The following is a 15,378-nucleotide window of genomic DNA, read 5'->3' as shown; positions in this document are numbered from 1 at the left end:
GAGAGACCACCATTAATTGCTCTGTTTAAAAGTGATGTTCACTTATGCTTGCCAAAAGCTACATGTATTCATTCGGAGGGACCTGTCCTCTGCAGGCAAAAGGAACATGCCCAGGCATTGTGCCTTTTTTGAAATAAATAAAAGCATGGGGACAATAGCTCCATGGTACATTTTCCATGACAATGCCTGGACCAATCAGAGCTGACTTGCCAACAAACCAGCATTCTTTTTTCATGCAGTATAAATTGTTGCTCCCTTTGAAATTTGGCATTCTTGCATCTGTCCTGAGAAGTGCAAGATGAAAAGCTTTGACAACATGTCTTTTTTAGCAATTCTCAAGTTCTGTGCTACCAAGCAACCCCTTATTTTTAAACAGTGACCCCTAGTTCTAGATTCTCCCACAAGAGGAAACATCCTCTCCACATCCACCCTTTCAAGACCCCTCAGGATCTTATATGTTTCAATCAAGTCGCCTCTTACTCTTCTAAACTCCAGTGGATATAAACCTAGCCTCACAAGACAACCCGCCCATTCTTGGCATTAGTCTAGGAAACCTACTCTGACAGATTAAGAGAATTAAATGCGTGGCTCAAAGAGCGGTGTAGGAAGAAGGGATTTTGATTCATGGGGCATTGGCACCAGTGCTCAGGAAAGAGAGAGCTGTTCCATTGGGATGGGTTCCACTTAAACTGGGCTGGGTCCAGGCAAATAGTATAGCTAGAGCTGTAGATAGGCTTTTAATTAACAAGCCAGGGGGAGGGTTTGGGTGAAGGGAGATTTAGAAAGAGAGAAGTCGAGGCAGTGTGGTGATACGGGTAAAAGCAGCATGTGACAGGAATGGACAAAGAATTTAACGGTAATTGTGCATCAGAAAGCAAGGTCCATGCAGGGAATAGTAGTAAAAAGGTGAAATTAAAGGTTCTTTATCTGAATGTGCAAAGCATCCGCAAAAAGATAGATGAACTAGTGACACAAATAGAGATAAATGGTTTGGGCCTGATCACCATTACAAAGATATGGTTACAAGGTGAAACAAATACACCAGGACACACAACAGTTTGACAAGACAGGGAGAATGGAAAAGGAGGAGGAATAGCCTAGATAATAAATTATGACATAAGGACAATAGTGAGAAGGGATCTTGGCTCAGAAGACAAGGAAATAGAATCAGTATGGGTGAAGATTAGGAGTGGCAAGGGTCAGAAAACGCTGGTGGGAGTATTTTATTGCCCCCCCTAACAGTAGTTATACCATTGGATAGAGCATTAAACAAGAAATTATTGGAGTATGTAACAAAGACAATGTAATAGTTATGGGGGACTTTCATCTTCACATAGACTAGATCAATCAAATTGGCCAAGATTACCTGGAAGATGAGATTGTAAATTGTTTTCATTAGTTTCCTGGAGCATTATTTTGTGGAACCAACTAAGAAAAAAATTTAGATCTAGTATCATGCAATGAAGCAGGGTTAATTCATAATGTCAGAATAAAAGATGCACTGGGAAATAGTGATCATAATACAATCAAATTCCATATTAAGTTTGTAAGTTACATACTCCAATCACAGACAAGAATCTTAAACGTAGCAAAAGCTAATTACATAGGTATGAGGGGAGAACTGGGTAAGATTGATTGGGTAAATAGATTAAAAAGTGTGGCCATAAATAAACAGGGAAACATTTAAAGACATCATTCAAAATATTTGACAAAAATACATTTCATTGAAACACAAAAATTCAGCTAGAAAGATCCATCCATGGATTACTCAGAAAATTAAGAATGGTATTAGGTTAAAAGAAGAGGATTATAATGTTGCAAAGAATAGTGTAAATCTGAGGATTGGGAGTATTTTAGAAACCAGCAAAGGGCCACCAATAAGTTGATGAAAAGGGGAAAAAAATAGAATATGAAAGCAAACTGGCGAGGAATATAAAAACAGATTGCAAGAGTTTTTATTAGCATATTAAGAGGAAGAGAGTAGCTGAAGTTGGCCACTTAGAAGTAGAGACAGGAGAAATTATCATGGGGAATGAGGAAATGGCAGAGGCATTGAACATGTCTGTCTTCAAAATTTGCAGACATAAGTTACATACCAGAAATAGGGAGTAACTTATGTTCTAAAAAAAAGTGAGAAAGATAAGGTAATTAATATCAGCAGAGATAAAGTCCTAGAGAAACCTAAGGGACTAAAAACTGACAAATTCCCAGGACCTGATGGCCTACATCTTAGGGGTCTAAAAGAGATAGCTGCATAGATATTGGATGCTCTGGTTATGATTTTCCAAGCTTCTCTAGATTCTGGAATGGTCCCAGCAGATTGAAAGTTAGCAAAAGTAACACTGCTATTCAAGAAAGGAGTGAGAGAAAATGCAGTTAACTACAGGCCACTTAGCCTATATCAGTCATCAGGAAAGTGCTGCAATCTATTAGGAATATAGGAACAGGAATGGGTCATTCTGCCCATTGAGCCTGCTCTGCCATGTAATTATACCATGGCTGATCATCTACCTCAACGCCACTTTCCCGCACTATCCCTTTATCCCTTGGTGTCATTAGTCTCCAAACATTTATTGATTTCTGCTTTGAACATGCTCAATGATTAAGCTTCCACAGCCCTCTGGGGTGGAGAACTCTAAAGATTCACCACCCTCCGAATGAAGAAATTCCTCCTCATCTCAGTCTTAAATGGCCTGCCCCTTATCCTGAGATTATGTCCCCTGGTTTTAGATTCACCAGCCAGGGGAAACATCTCATCCACATCCAGCCTGTCGTGCCTGGTAAGAATTTTGTAACTTTCTATTAGGTCACCCTTCATTCTTCGAAACTCTAGTGAATATAGACCCAGTCTCCTCGTAAGACAATCCTGCATCCCAGAGATTACTCTGGTGATTGGTATTAAGGAATTATTAATTACTAAGGAAATCTTAACAATATACTTAAAAAATCATATGATCAGACAAGGTCAGCATGGTTTTATGAAAGTGAAATCATGTTTCACAAATTTATTAGAGTTTTTCAGGCAAATAATTAGTAGGGTAGATAAAGGGGAACCAGTAGATGTGGTATACTTGGATTTCCAAAAGGCATTTGATACAGTGCCACACAAAAGGTTAAGAGGCGAGATAAGAGCTCATGGAGTTGGGAGTAATGTATTAGCATGGATAGAGGATTAATTAACAAACAGGAGCATAAATGGGGCATTTTTAAGTTGACAGGCTGTGACTAGTGAAGTGCCGCAAGGATCAGCGCTGAGGCTTCAGCTATTTACAATCTATATTAATGACTTAGACAAAGAGACAGAGAGCAATATATCTGAGTTTTCTGATGATACAAAGCTAGTGGGAATGCAAGCTATGAGGAGGACATAGAGAGCCTGCAAAGAGATATAGACAGGTTGGGCAGAATTTAATGGCCCCGTTTCAGTGGGGATGAGGCCGTAAAATGCGGCGAGGCATTCTAAACTTCATTGGCTTCGGCAGGAACATAAAATCCCGCTGCCGTAAATTTCGTGCGTTAAGTGAGGGGGCAATAAAATGGCAGATGGAGTAGAGTGTGGAGAAGTGTGAGGTTATTTACTTTGGTCATAAGAATAGAAAAGCTGTGAAACTTGTAAATATTGTTGTTCAAAGGGACTTGGGTGTCATCGTACAAGGAATTCAGAAAGTTAGCATGCAGGTATAGCAAGCAATTAGGAAAGCAAATGGCACGTTGGCCTTTATTGCAAGGGATTTGGAGTACAGGATTAAGAAGTCTTGTTACAATTGTACAGAGTTTTGATGAGACAATATCGGAAATATTATGTGCAGTTTTGGCCCCCATATTTAACGAAGGATGTACTTGCATTGGAGGGAATACAGCAAAGGTTCACTGGATTGGTCGCTGAGATGAGAGGGTTGTTCTGTAATGAGAGACTGAGTAAATTGGGCCTACATTCTCTGAAGTATAAAAGAGAGGTGATCTCATTGAAATATTCAATATTATGAAGGCATGACAAGGTGAACATGAAGAAGTTGTTTCTGCTGGCTGTGGAATCCAGAACATGGGGACACAGTCTCAGTATGAGGGGTCGATCATTTAGGACTAAGATGATGAGAAATCCCTTCTTTCAGAGTGTTGTAAATCACAACCCAGAGGTTTGTGGAAGCTCCATCAATATACTTAAGGCTGGAATAGACAGATTTTTGGTCTGTCAGGGAATCAATGGATAGGGCGATCGGGCTTGAAAGTAGAGTTGAAGACCAAGATCAGCCATGACTGTATCGAATGGCGGGCAGACCAGGCTTGAGGGGCCATCAGGTAGCCTCCTGCTCGTGTCTCTTCTTTTCCTGTGACACACAGCCCTACCTCACTACCAGCTCTCTTGATCCCTCCACTAATGCTAAACTATCAGACTGCTTATCCAACACCCAGTGCTGGATGAGCTGAAATTTCCTCCAATTAAATATTGGGAAAACTGAAGCCTCTGTCATTGGTCTCCATCACAAACTGCTCTCCTTCATCACTGACTCCATCCTTCTCACTCCTGGTTATGCCATGGATGGTATATTTCTGTCATGGCCTGTTGGACTGTTAATTGCCCTGAGAATGCTTTCACCATAGACACTATTCTCTAGTTGAACATTTTGAAGATACAAAAACAATAAGCTGCACTCATATTATGACGACCCAGTAACATTCTTGGCTACATGCTTACTTTATGCAGCTTCCTCAAAGACATGGACCTGAATTTTCCTCTCGGGTTCATGAAAGGTGAGTTGGGAATTTTGTGGCTCCCGAAATACACGTATAACTCATGGCTGATTTTTTTCCAGTTTTTTTCAAGCAAGAGTTGGGTTCTATGTTCAGTTTGCGAGCCGCAGTGCAATGCAGAAGGAGTGCAGGATTAGTGTGGGTGTGGAGGTGGGCTGGCTAGAATGACCCCTTCAGATCTCAGGGACCACAGCCCATAATTCTTATGCCCCTTAAACATCACCCATCAACCCCATCCCCTCCATGCCCACTCATATCCCCCATGCCACCTCCATGATCCCTCATTTTCCCCATGGCCCCCTCCATCATCACTCACCCAGTATCCAATATGTACAGTCCTCAAGGGCCATGCAATAGCAATGGATGTAGGTGAAAATAATGAAATCTATAACAATCTAATAAAACTTCCATTCAAACCTCTGTCATCGGTACTGCAAACAAAATCTGTCGTCCCAAAGAAAAAAAACTCTTAAGTGGCCATTAGGTCGGGTAAACAAACAACCCATGTGTTCAGGAACTATATCAAAGGCTGATAATGTATTACAGCCTCTTAAAACAGTCAGTCGTTCTCTTGAGCATCTGTGTCAACAGAACAGTGTACTCAATTAGCTTTTGGAACTTAGCCAAGTATTCATATTGGCCACAGCTATCAAAATATTAGCTTTCCACTCCAGACCCAGTGAAAACTGAAAGAATCATGGCGTTGTTTCCAATTCAAAGCAGGCTGCCTGTCAATCAATTGAGTAGAGCAGGTGGTTAGTTTTTTAATGTTTAATAGCAGGGCAATCTATTTCAAAGTAAAAGATATCTGGACATTTAAATCTTAGTCCAAAACATGACAGGAGGGTTTCTCAACACATTTTTCTCCAGTTTTAAATGTATTATGGTACTTCCTCCTTTGGGAAAAGTACTGTAATACATGCCAATAATTACACAACGCTAGTCAATGTAATGATCAATTTATCTTTGCAGAACAGAGCCCTGTGATCAATCATTGCATTAAATACATATCTACATTACAATACACTACCTAATAGTGACATTTGAAGGTGCCAAAACATTTACCTGTCAGAATGTTCCTGACTCCACAGCAGGTGGAGTGGTCATGAGTTCTCCAAAGAGGTGCCCTTTTTTTGGGCCTCCAAAACCCGCACCATGAAAATGGCAAGGGGAAGGAAATTCAAGTTTCCCATGGTTCTCACAATGGCCATCCCAACCTCAGAAGAAGTGAGTGTGTGTTTTGCAGCCAAGGCCTTCCTTAAAAGGGACCCACAAAAAAAGCCAGACGAACATAGCGTGGGGTCAGGAAAGCAGAGGAAATTTGTTTCTGAAGCCAAAAAAAAAACACAATTTCAGGTTTCCAGGGCCAATTCCCACCTCCATTGGGAGAGGAAAATTCGGCCCCTGGTGTGTAAATAAACTATAGGTATAGCACAAAATCCTAACTTCAATTCCCAATCTAGGTTGAGTGAGCTGTTCTAGGAACATAGGAACAGGAGTAGACCATTGAGCCTGTAACACCATTATGAGATCTTGGTTAATCTGTGACCCTAACTCCATATATCCACATTTGCCCCATATCCCTTAATACCTTTAGATAACAAGAGGTCTATCAGTCTCAAGCTTAAGATTTACAATTGATCCAGTTTCAGTTTCCATTTACAGAAGAGAGTTTTAAACTGCTACAATTCTTTATGTGTAGAAGTGTTTCCTAACTTCACTCTTGAGAAGTCTGACTGTAATTTTTAAACTGTGGCCTGTAGTCCTGGACTCCATAACTAGCACAAATAGTTTCTCTTCATCCACTTGATCTGTTCTGGGTGAGTGAACATTCTGATCAAATCATCCCTTAACTTTCTAAATTTCCAGAATACAACCTTAGTAATCTTTCCTTGTAATTTAACCCTTGGAGTCCAAGATAAATTTATGCTGCACTCCCTCCAATGTCAATCAATCCTTCCAAAGGTGTGATGGCCAGAACAGCTCACAGTAACTCCAGGTGTGGATGAACCAGGGCTTGGCGTAGCTGAAACATGAATTCTATCCCCTTGTATTCTAGTCCTCTAGATATAAAGGCCAGCATTCCATTAGCCTTGTTTAATTAGCTTCTGTACTTGTCCGTGACATTTTAATGATCTGTGTACCTGAACCTTCCAAGTCCCTTTGGCTTTCCACTGTTTCTAGCTTCTCTTCATGGAGAAAGTACCCTGTTTTATCCTTTTTAGGTCCAAAATCGATGACCTTCTTGATATCCATTTGCCACAGTTTTACCCATTCACTTAATCTACCAGTATCTCTTTGTAATTCTCTACTTACATCTACTCTGCTTGCAATGCTACCTATCTTTGTGTCATCAGTAGTTTTCTCAACACAGCAGCAGTTGGAGCAGTGACACAGTCATTTTAATTGTTCACGGCACTCCTCTGCTTTAGTCTCGTGAATGGCAACCATGGTCCTAGCTTCTGATGGCTATTCAGTGACACTCACCGCTAAAGCATGTGGACATAAGGCAAGGTGGGACCAGACTCTGCTGTGAGGTGTTGAGTAGCTCAATGACAGAAAAAAGAAACATTTGCATTTCTATAGCACCTTTTATACCTTCAGGAAGTCTCAAAAGGCTTTACAACTAATGAAATACTTTTGAATTGTAGTCACTGTTGTAATGGTGGGAAGCATGGCAGTCAATTTGCACACAATAAACTCCCGCAAATAGCAATGTGTTGATAAACAGATAATCTGTTTTAGTGGCATTGACTGCTAGATAAATATGGACCAGGATGCCAGGCAAACTCCTCTGCTCTTCCTTGAAGTGGTGCCATGGGATCTTTTAAGCCCACTTAAGAGTGCAGATAAAACCTTGGTTTCACATGTCAGCTGAAAGACAGTGCCTCTGACAGTGCAGCACTCTCTCAGTGTTGCACTGAGGTATCAATCTAGATTATATGCTCAAATCTCTGGATTAGGACTTCAAGTTTCATGCATGAATAGTGGAGACTAAAGGTGCCCATGAAAGCATATTTCAGCGAGGAATTATGACTTAATGCAAAACGGTGAGAATGAAGTGAAAAAAAATGGAGACTTCTTCACAGCTATGCTATAGTAAGCATATGCAAGAGAACTGGATTGATCCCTGTTTACATGGGAGTTGAAGGGATATGGATTTTATGTTGGGAGAAGATTCAAGATGTAGTTGAGAGAAAGATCATGAAGAGTCGTTCAGCTTTTCACATTCACATGTCCTTATACAAAATTTAGTTGCTGAATTAACCTCCAGCTTCCAGCTATCTTATTAGCTGCCACCCCTTTCTTATACTTGTGGCAATTTGTGCAAAAAAAACATTTCTGTGAGTAATCACAGAGTTAGATGTTAATTCTGATGCTCATGGAGTGGTGCGGCACAGAATATTAGACACTTCACATTATCAAAATGTCCCGAAGAATTGTACAGTCACACATTATCGTGGAAGTGTCATCACTGTTGTTTTTTTAGGAAAATACAACAGCTAATTTGCGCCCAGCAAGACCCCACAAATGGCAATGTGATAAAAGACCAATTAATCTGTTTTGTGGCGTAGGTTGTGGGGTGACATTTGGGCAGGACCCTAGGGGAACTCCAACACTGTCCTTCAAATATATATCCATCTGAATAAGCAACATAGGTCACAGTTTAACATCTTGTCCAAAGTCAGCACCCCCGTCAGTGCAGCATTCCCTCAGTACTTCACTGAGAAAGATTATGTGGTCAAGTCCTGGAGTGATGTTCAAATTCACAATTTTTTGACTGAGCGCTAAATCAAGCTGGCAATACTGAAGAAGTTTAATTGTTGAGGACTATGACCTGTGATATTTCTTTGTTTTGGATTTATGAAGGTGGGAAATTAAAAATTATAGAAAGTTAGATATCAAAGGGTGTTTGACTTGATACCAGAAGATCACTGCATCAATCTCCAGTTTCTATGTTTCTACAAACTCAACAAGCCAAGTTACCCTATAATTAAAGACACTGTCTGGGTATGTAACTGAAAGGGTCCTGAGTTTAATTCCTAGTGTATGCTAAGTCAGCTGATCCTGACTGAGATAGTGTGCCTTCAGCTGTCTAGGCCCTAAGCTCTGGAATTCCCTCCCTAAGACCTGAATTTTCACTGAGTCAGATTGACTCGGGAGCCCTTTAAAACTAAACATTGCAAAACTGACAGTGTAGATCAGAGAGACAGAGCTGACAATCAAACAATGTTTTCCCTGGGCCTCAAGTGTTTGACAGCTCTAGTTCTCTGATCTTGTTGTCAATTTAACAATGTTTATTTACACAAGATTAAGAGGTTTCAAGTGCTTGCAGTTTCAGCTATTGATAAGTTAAAGGGCCTGGATAATTGACAATTTTATTGGCCTGTATTAAAAAGGAGATTTTTTTAAGAAAGTAGAAGGTTACCAATAAATAACTTTTTTTTAAAGCCTTTTTAACACATCCTATTAGTGGGGGTTCATTACTTCTACTGTATCATGGGTGTTTGGGCATACAAGTGCCATAGCTTGGCATAGTGGCATGAGGGGCCATAGAGGATGGGAGGGGGGGGTGAGGGCTGGAGAGCCTTTCTGGTTTTATTTTAATTGGGACAAAGTCCCACAGCACTGAGACGAGCCCTTTAAATGGCCCGCCTCCACACCCAGCAGCCCCTGCGGCTGCCTCCGAACTATTTCCTGGGTCGGCTGGCCCGACTGCAGGCTGCACCCATGTCCCCACAATGAAAATCCCGTCCTTGCTGACATTTCTTTCCAAGGCGGACAGGCCAAGCCAGGAATTTTCCCCACTCCCACTACTCACCTTGAGGATGAAAACCCAGGCCTTAAATCTCTCTGCCTTTACATCTCTTTCACCTCCTTTAGCACACTGCTTAAGATTTACCTCTTTGACACCTATCCTAATACCTTCTTTGACTCAGGTCAATTTTTGTCTGCAAATGCTTCTGTGAGGTGCCTTGGGGCATTTTAAAGGCGACTTTATAAGTACAGGTTGTACTAAAAGTACAAGACTTTAAACTGAGGCAGGTGTCAAAGATCCTCTGACAATACAACCAATGTTTTACCAGCCCTCTGGAGATGGGCCTGGAGGGGGGAGAGCTGGTAAAATGGCAGGAGAAGGCGTTGGTCGGGGAGGGGGGTGAAATTCCTGGTGCCACAGTATATTACCAAATGCAGAAATGGTAGTGGCTCAGCTGCCTGCCAACTGGTGGCCAATTAATCCAATGACAGAAAAAAGAAATCTTTGCATTTCTATAGAGCTTTTTATACCTTCAGGAAGTTTCAAAAAGCTCCCACATGGGGAGACTGCCAGGTATATCGAGGTGGCTGGGCAGGGGATTATGGGGGGAGGGCGCTTCCTTGCCTAAGGCTCCATGCCCCATGGAGGGACCTACCAACGGCAATCCTGCCCCCATGGCTCCAACACCATTGCTTGAGAGCCTACCCCACTGATCACCAGCATCTGCCTGCCTGAGCCTGTCACATTAAAAAAAACCTCTTACCTGTCATTTGAGGGCTCCTCTACAAGGAGACATCACCTCCTTCACCTTACAGCCTGAATAGTGGCCACCCCTCTCAGTGACACTGTCTAAGCTACCAACCCTCTGATGCATCCTTGATTGGATGGCAGTTGCAGTGGCAGCCTCTTGATAGGGCCCCACTGGTAAAATCCCCTTTGTGGTTCCACTGTTTTGCCTGCACAGGTTCGGGACCTACACTTGATCCTGGCGGCAGGAGGACCTTTGGCAAAATTCCAGCCTAAATTTCAAAAGCACCCTGCGTTGCTTGGAACATCCTGAGGTTGTGAAAGGTGCAATATAAATGCAAATTCTTTCTTTTTCAGGGTCCTTGTTTCATCAAGCAATGACATTAATCCCACTCTGCATGAATTGTGTCGGGGGGTGGGGGTGGGGGGGGGGGGTGTTGGGGTGGGATTTAGTAAAATCAACCTGCCCATCCATCTGGAGGGAAATAAAGAACAGGTGACGCCATCAAGTTATGATTTGTTAAATCCCACACAAAACTGACAGGGCAACATGAACGCCTGCTTCTCAGGAGACAGGCGCTGGAGTGACTAATACAAACCGACATCATGAAGCTTCTCTCAAATACAAGCGATGACACCGACAGTCTGACAGTAACTGCTTTGATTTAAAACAAAACTCAAAGTTGTCTTGACATGAGGTTCCAGTGGAAGCGTAACAGAGCATTAATCTCACACTTATCGATTTCTGAACAGCTGAGGCGGCAGGAAATCAAATTTACACACCATTAACACTGACACGAGGCCTCCAGTATGATTTATTACAGAGTGGTTAGCTTTCTCTACATGAATATTATCTGAAAATAAATCAATCTAACCGTACAAACCAGCTACTCTTAGCAGATGTTGTGTTACTGTTCCAGTGCGGGAAGGCGGGGAATGATTACTGTATATCTTTGAGCAGAAGAGCATAAGTCTTCAAGGCCCTGGTTGCCATTATATCGAGGTAGGAGGGATGTGCAAAGCACTAAATGGAAGAAGTTGAGAGAATCTCACACACCCGCAATTCGCACAAGCAGATTTGAGCAATTTATCGGAACCTTAAAAGGGGTTATCAGCTTCTTAAGTCCAGGTGTTCCCTTTATCAGCACTTTCTAGAGACCAGTTTAACCATAATAGTTACAATGGGGTTAATGTTAGCCTAACCCGTGGTTCAGGGAAATGGGCAGCGATGGAAATCGGACGGTTTTTATGATGGGCAGCCAATCCATCATGCCAGTGAATACACCCGGATGCCAAGTGGAACCTACCTTAATTCCATCAGAAAAGTGGCTGTAGGAGGAACACTCGGTGTCTCTAAGGTATACCTTGTGTAGCAGAGGCCATAATTGGAGAACTTTATGGCATGAGTCTGAGATTTAAGTAGATCATGATTTTTGAGTAATTGGGTTTAAAAGCTTTGTTAAAGAGATCATCCTGTCATCTAAAGTGTGACCTGGGGAGGGAATTTATAATTTTGGACCATGGAGACCCCACTCATCCTGTGTTGTGAGGAGGAGGAGGATTGGATACGAAAGAAGCTAGTTTTGGAAGAATGTAGGAGACATCACAGAAGATGTTTGTTTCTAATTCTGCATGGTCTACAAACATTAATGGCCCTACCTTGATTTTTGCACAGCATAATTCATCATAAGGTCGAGAATCAAGGTGACTTGCCTCATTGAAGTTGCTGTCCCGAAAGGACTAGCTTCTGGCTGCATCTGTCCTTTCCAGTCCTGGCATGAAGTTCCCTGATGTGCTGAGATCCCTCACCAACAGTCAGCATCACCTTTCCAGTAGCTGTAACAGGATGGAATTTCAATGCTACTGGGTCATTCCAAGCAACCTCAGGTGACCTCAGTCATATAACAGCGCATTCCTACATCAAGAGGAATTCAGATGCTCCAATCGCTTTATGATTTATATCCCCTTTCGATATTGCCAAGTGATAGGTAGGAAATATGAACTATCATTTTGTAGCAAGATTTTTCGGGGTACAGAGTATACTAACATCCTTTGTTATTCTTCAAGACTTTAGTCAATATCAGAAAGGGTAATTTCCAAAGAACTGCATTAAATTTTGTCGATAAATGCCAGAGAAGGGATCTGAATCTGCACCAAAGATCATGTTTGTGATTCTATCAAAGGTGCCTTGCTGAGCAAGGTACTCTCGTCCTCACTGACTCTGAGTGAGTCCGGTAACCTTGTATTGATTTGCACCCAATGACACGTGAGGTTAATTGCATTTTATCTGGCATTGATTCATTCAATCAGCTCATCATGTTAATCTATTTCCTGTGGCCCTGCCACTACCTTCTGGTAAAGAGATGAAAGAATTCTTTTCAAGCCATTGGTGCCTTTAAGGTGGAATGTTACGGCCCCGTCACGGCGGGGGTGGGGCTGGAAAGTGCGGCAAGCTGTTCAAAAGTCCATTGACTTCAGCGGGACCGGAAAATCCCACCGGCGGGAGGGGCCGTAAAATTCTGCCCTTAATATTTGGAGTGTGCATGTCAAAACGTATGAGTTAGCTGTATTCATCCAGGATAACAATTGCCTTACTACAATTAGACTCAGTACTCCTGAGATAGGAAAGGGAAAAATGACCAGGATTTCTGTTTCCGATGTCGGTCCAATCACTTTGGCTGGAAGGTGTGTGGCCTCCGGACATGAGTGGAAGGCTATGACGAAGTTTTCTCCATGATCAGGCGGTCTGCCCCTCCTCAATAGCTAGCCTGACCCAGAAAGAATGGGAACTTGTCTGAGCTAATGGAGTCCTTGGAACCATTCATTTATACAGAACCATTCCAAAATGCAAAATTTTCCCAAATACGGAACCATTCCAAAATATGAAGCATTCCCCAATATAGAACCATTCCAAAACGCAGAGAATTCCCAAACATGGAATCATTCCCCAATGCAGAACCATTCCAAAATGCTGAACTTTCCCAAACATGGAACCATTCCCCTATACAGGACCATTCGATTATGTGGAGTATTCCCAAGAACAGAATGATTACCAAACACAGAACTATTCCCAAACAGGGAACATTTCCCACCTTCAGGAGAGGAACAGGACAAAAAAAGATGGAAGGCAAGGAACTCTGTTAACCGATGCGATTTTGGTGAAGGGAGCAGGTACTTCCACAGCAGTGACAAACAGTACAATTTATTTCCTTTCAGCTTCCCTGTAGCCTCGTATGTTGAGCACTTGGTCTAACAACTACTCAAGCTCACGTGTGCAATTCTCTGTTTTTCTTGGTTTAGCTCATTGGCTGTGGTCGAATGGATGAACTCCCAAAGGATATTTCCTTAATGCTTTGGTCAAATCGCTCCTTGCCCATGGGAATTGATGTTGATGCATGTTGAGCTGTATTCAACCTCAGTTGGTCAAAGACACATACAAAAGCCTTAACTAACAGGGTGGAATCCACTGTAATTATCTGCTGAAAATGGAATATTTATGATAATCTCCTATTTTATTTGCAGTTGGTTCAGCTAGGTGCTCGCAACGTGACTTTGAGCATTAAAGAGGATCTTTAATTACCTGCTAACCAGAGATTGCTGGCTCCCAGTTAAATATGCTTTGCAATGTCACGTCTGGACTCTGAGGTTATTCGTGATTCCAGCTGCACAGCACTGTGCGCTGGTCCATAGCCTATGACACACTGCACAGGGAACATAATTAAAATGTGTTCAATGTGAGAAAAAGGCTTAGCAAAGAGTCTGTCAGTATTTTAATTAAAATTTAGAATTAGATGTTGAGGTACAAGAAAGCTGACAAATGCAGTTTGCTGGTGGAGAATACGCTATTGTCAGAGATAACAACAACTTGTATTTATACAGCACCTTTAACAGAGTAAAAGGTCCCAAGACGCTTCACAGGAGCATTATCAAATAAAATTTGACACCAAGCCACATAAGGAGACATTGGGGCTGATGACCAAACTCTTAGTCAAAGAGGGAGGTTTAAAGGTGCATCTTAAGGGAGGGGAGACAGGGAAGAGTTTAAGGGAAGAAATTCCAGAGTTTCTGGTCTTACCAGATATAAGTACGGCCAACCATGGTGGGGAGATTAAAATCGGGGATGCTCAAGAAGCCAGGATTAGAGGAACACAGATATCTCAGAGAATTGTGGGGGTGGAGGAGACTGCAGGGAAAAGGTGGGACAAGGCCATGGAGGGATTCGAGAACAAGGTTGAGAATTTTAAATTGAGATGTTGTTTAACCAGGGGCCAGTGTTGCCCAGTGAGCATGGGGAAGGTGGGTGAACGAGAGTTGAGGCCGGATTTTCAAATGCTGCCGGGGTCAGGACCTGGTGCGGGAATGATTTAAAATTTGCTGTCGCGGATGTTGATCCTGGATCCCAAAGTCTCCGCCATATTCAAATGGAAGGCAAGAGAGGGGCGAACAGGGACCCTGTTCACCTCCAATTAATGCATGTTAAGCCCCTTGAGGAGCTTGTTAATGTGCTGGGAGAGTGAGAGCAGAATTTTCAGTGCAGAAATCGGTGAACCCTAGTGTAAATGAGTACACAGCTGTTTGGTTCAGTGAGGGAAAAAGTGAAAGTTTTCTTTCTGAACAATGAAAATTCACGAAACCTAAGGGATCTTACACCACACTGTGAGCATTGCCTCTCATTTGGCCATTTGCCACTTTTGTGCATAGTGAGGCTACTGGTCCTTGAAGGTTCTGACTGCTCTCTTCAGCAAGGCAGCAGCAGGCCCCATCATGGCTGCCATCTGCCTTTGCCACTGGTACTGTGCAGGCAGGTCCCGCCTCCTGGAGACACTGCATGCCACTAATTGGGTGCCAAGTTCACCTCCAGCCCAATTAGAGCATTTACATTTCAAAACATTGTGCGGGTTCAGGACCCAGAAATTATCGGGGTGTCAGGTTCAGGTTCCCGACCCCGATTTGAAAAGAAACCTTAGTATGAGTTTAGGACATGGGCTGCAGAGTTTTGGATATCTCAAGGTTTATGAGGGTAGAGTGTGGGAGGCCAGCCAGGAGTATATTGGAGTTGTCGAGTCTGGAGGTAATGAAGACAGGAGCAAGGAGTCCAGCATCAGATGAGCTGAGGCAAG

At 42.5% G+C, this 15,378-nt stretch overlaps 1 protein-coding gene and 1 long non-coding RNA gene across 4 annotated transcripts in view; one reads left to right on the top strand and one right to left on the bottom strand.

Moving 5' to 3' along the window:
• LOC144681873 (RNA-binding Raly-like protein) overlaps positions 1-15,378 on the top strand; it is a 1,117,315-nt gene that overhangs the window by 920,759 nt on the left and 181,178 nt on the right. The gene's annotated exons all lie outside the window — the stretch shown is intronic.
• Positions 1-15,378, bottom strand: part of LOC144681874 (uncharacterized) — a 371,446-nt gene that overhangs the window by 329,344 nt on the left and 26,724 nt on the right. For both annotated transcript variants that reach the window (XR_013576867.1, XR_013576866.1), the window contains exon 2: positions 11,918-12,094. This is a non-coding gene — a long non-coding RNA (uncharacterized LOC144681874). The remainder of the gene's footprint in view (positions 1-11,917; positions 12,095-15,378) is intronic.

The sequence above is a fragment of the Cetorhinus maximus genome, chromosome 6 (genome assembly GCF_964194155.1).
Source record: "Cetorhinus maximus chromosome 6, sCetMax3.hap1.1, whole genome shotgun sequence".
NCBI lineage: Eukaryota > Metazoa > Chordata > Chondrichthyes > Lamniformes > Cetorhinidae > Cetorhinus > Cetorhinus maximus.
The sequence above is the reverse complement of the archived record's forward strand: the minus strand, read 5'-3'. Positions and strand labels throughout refer to the sequence as shown.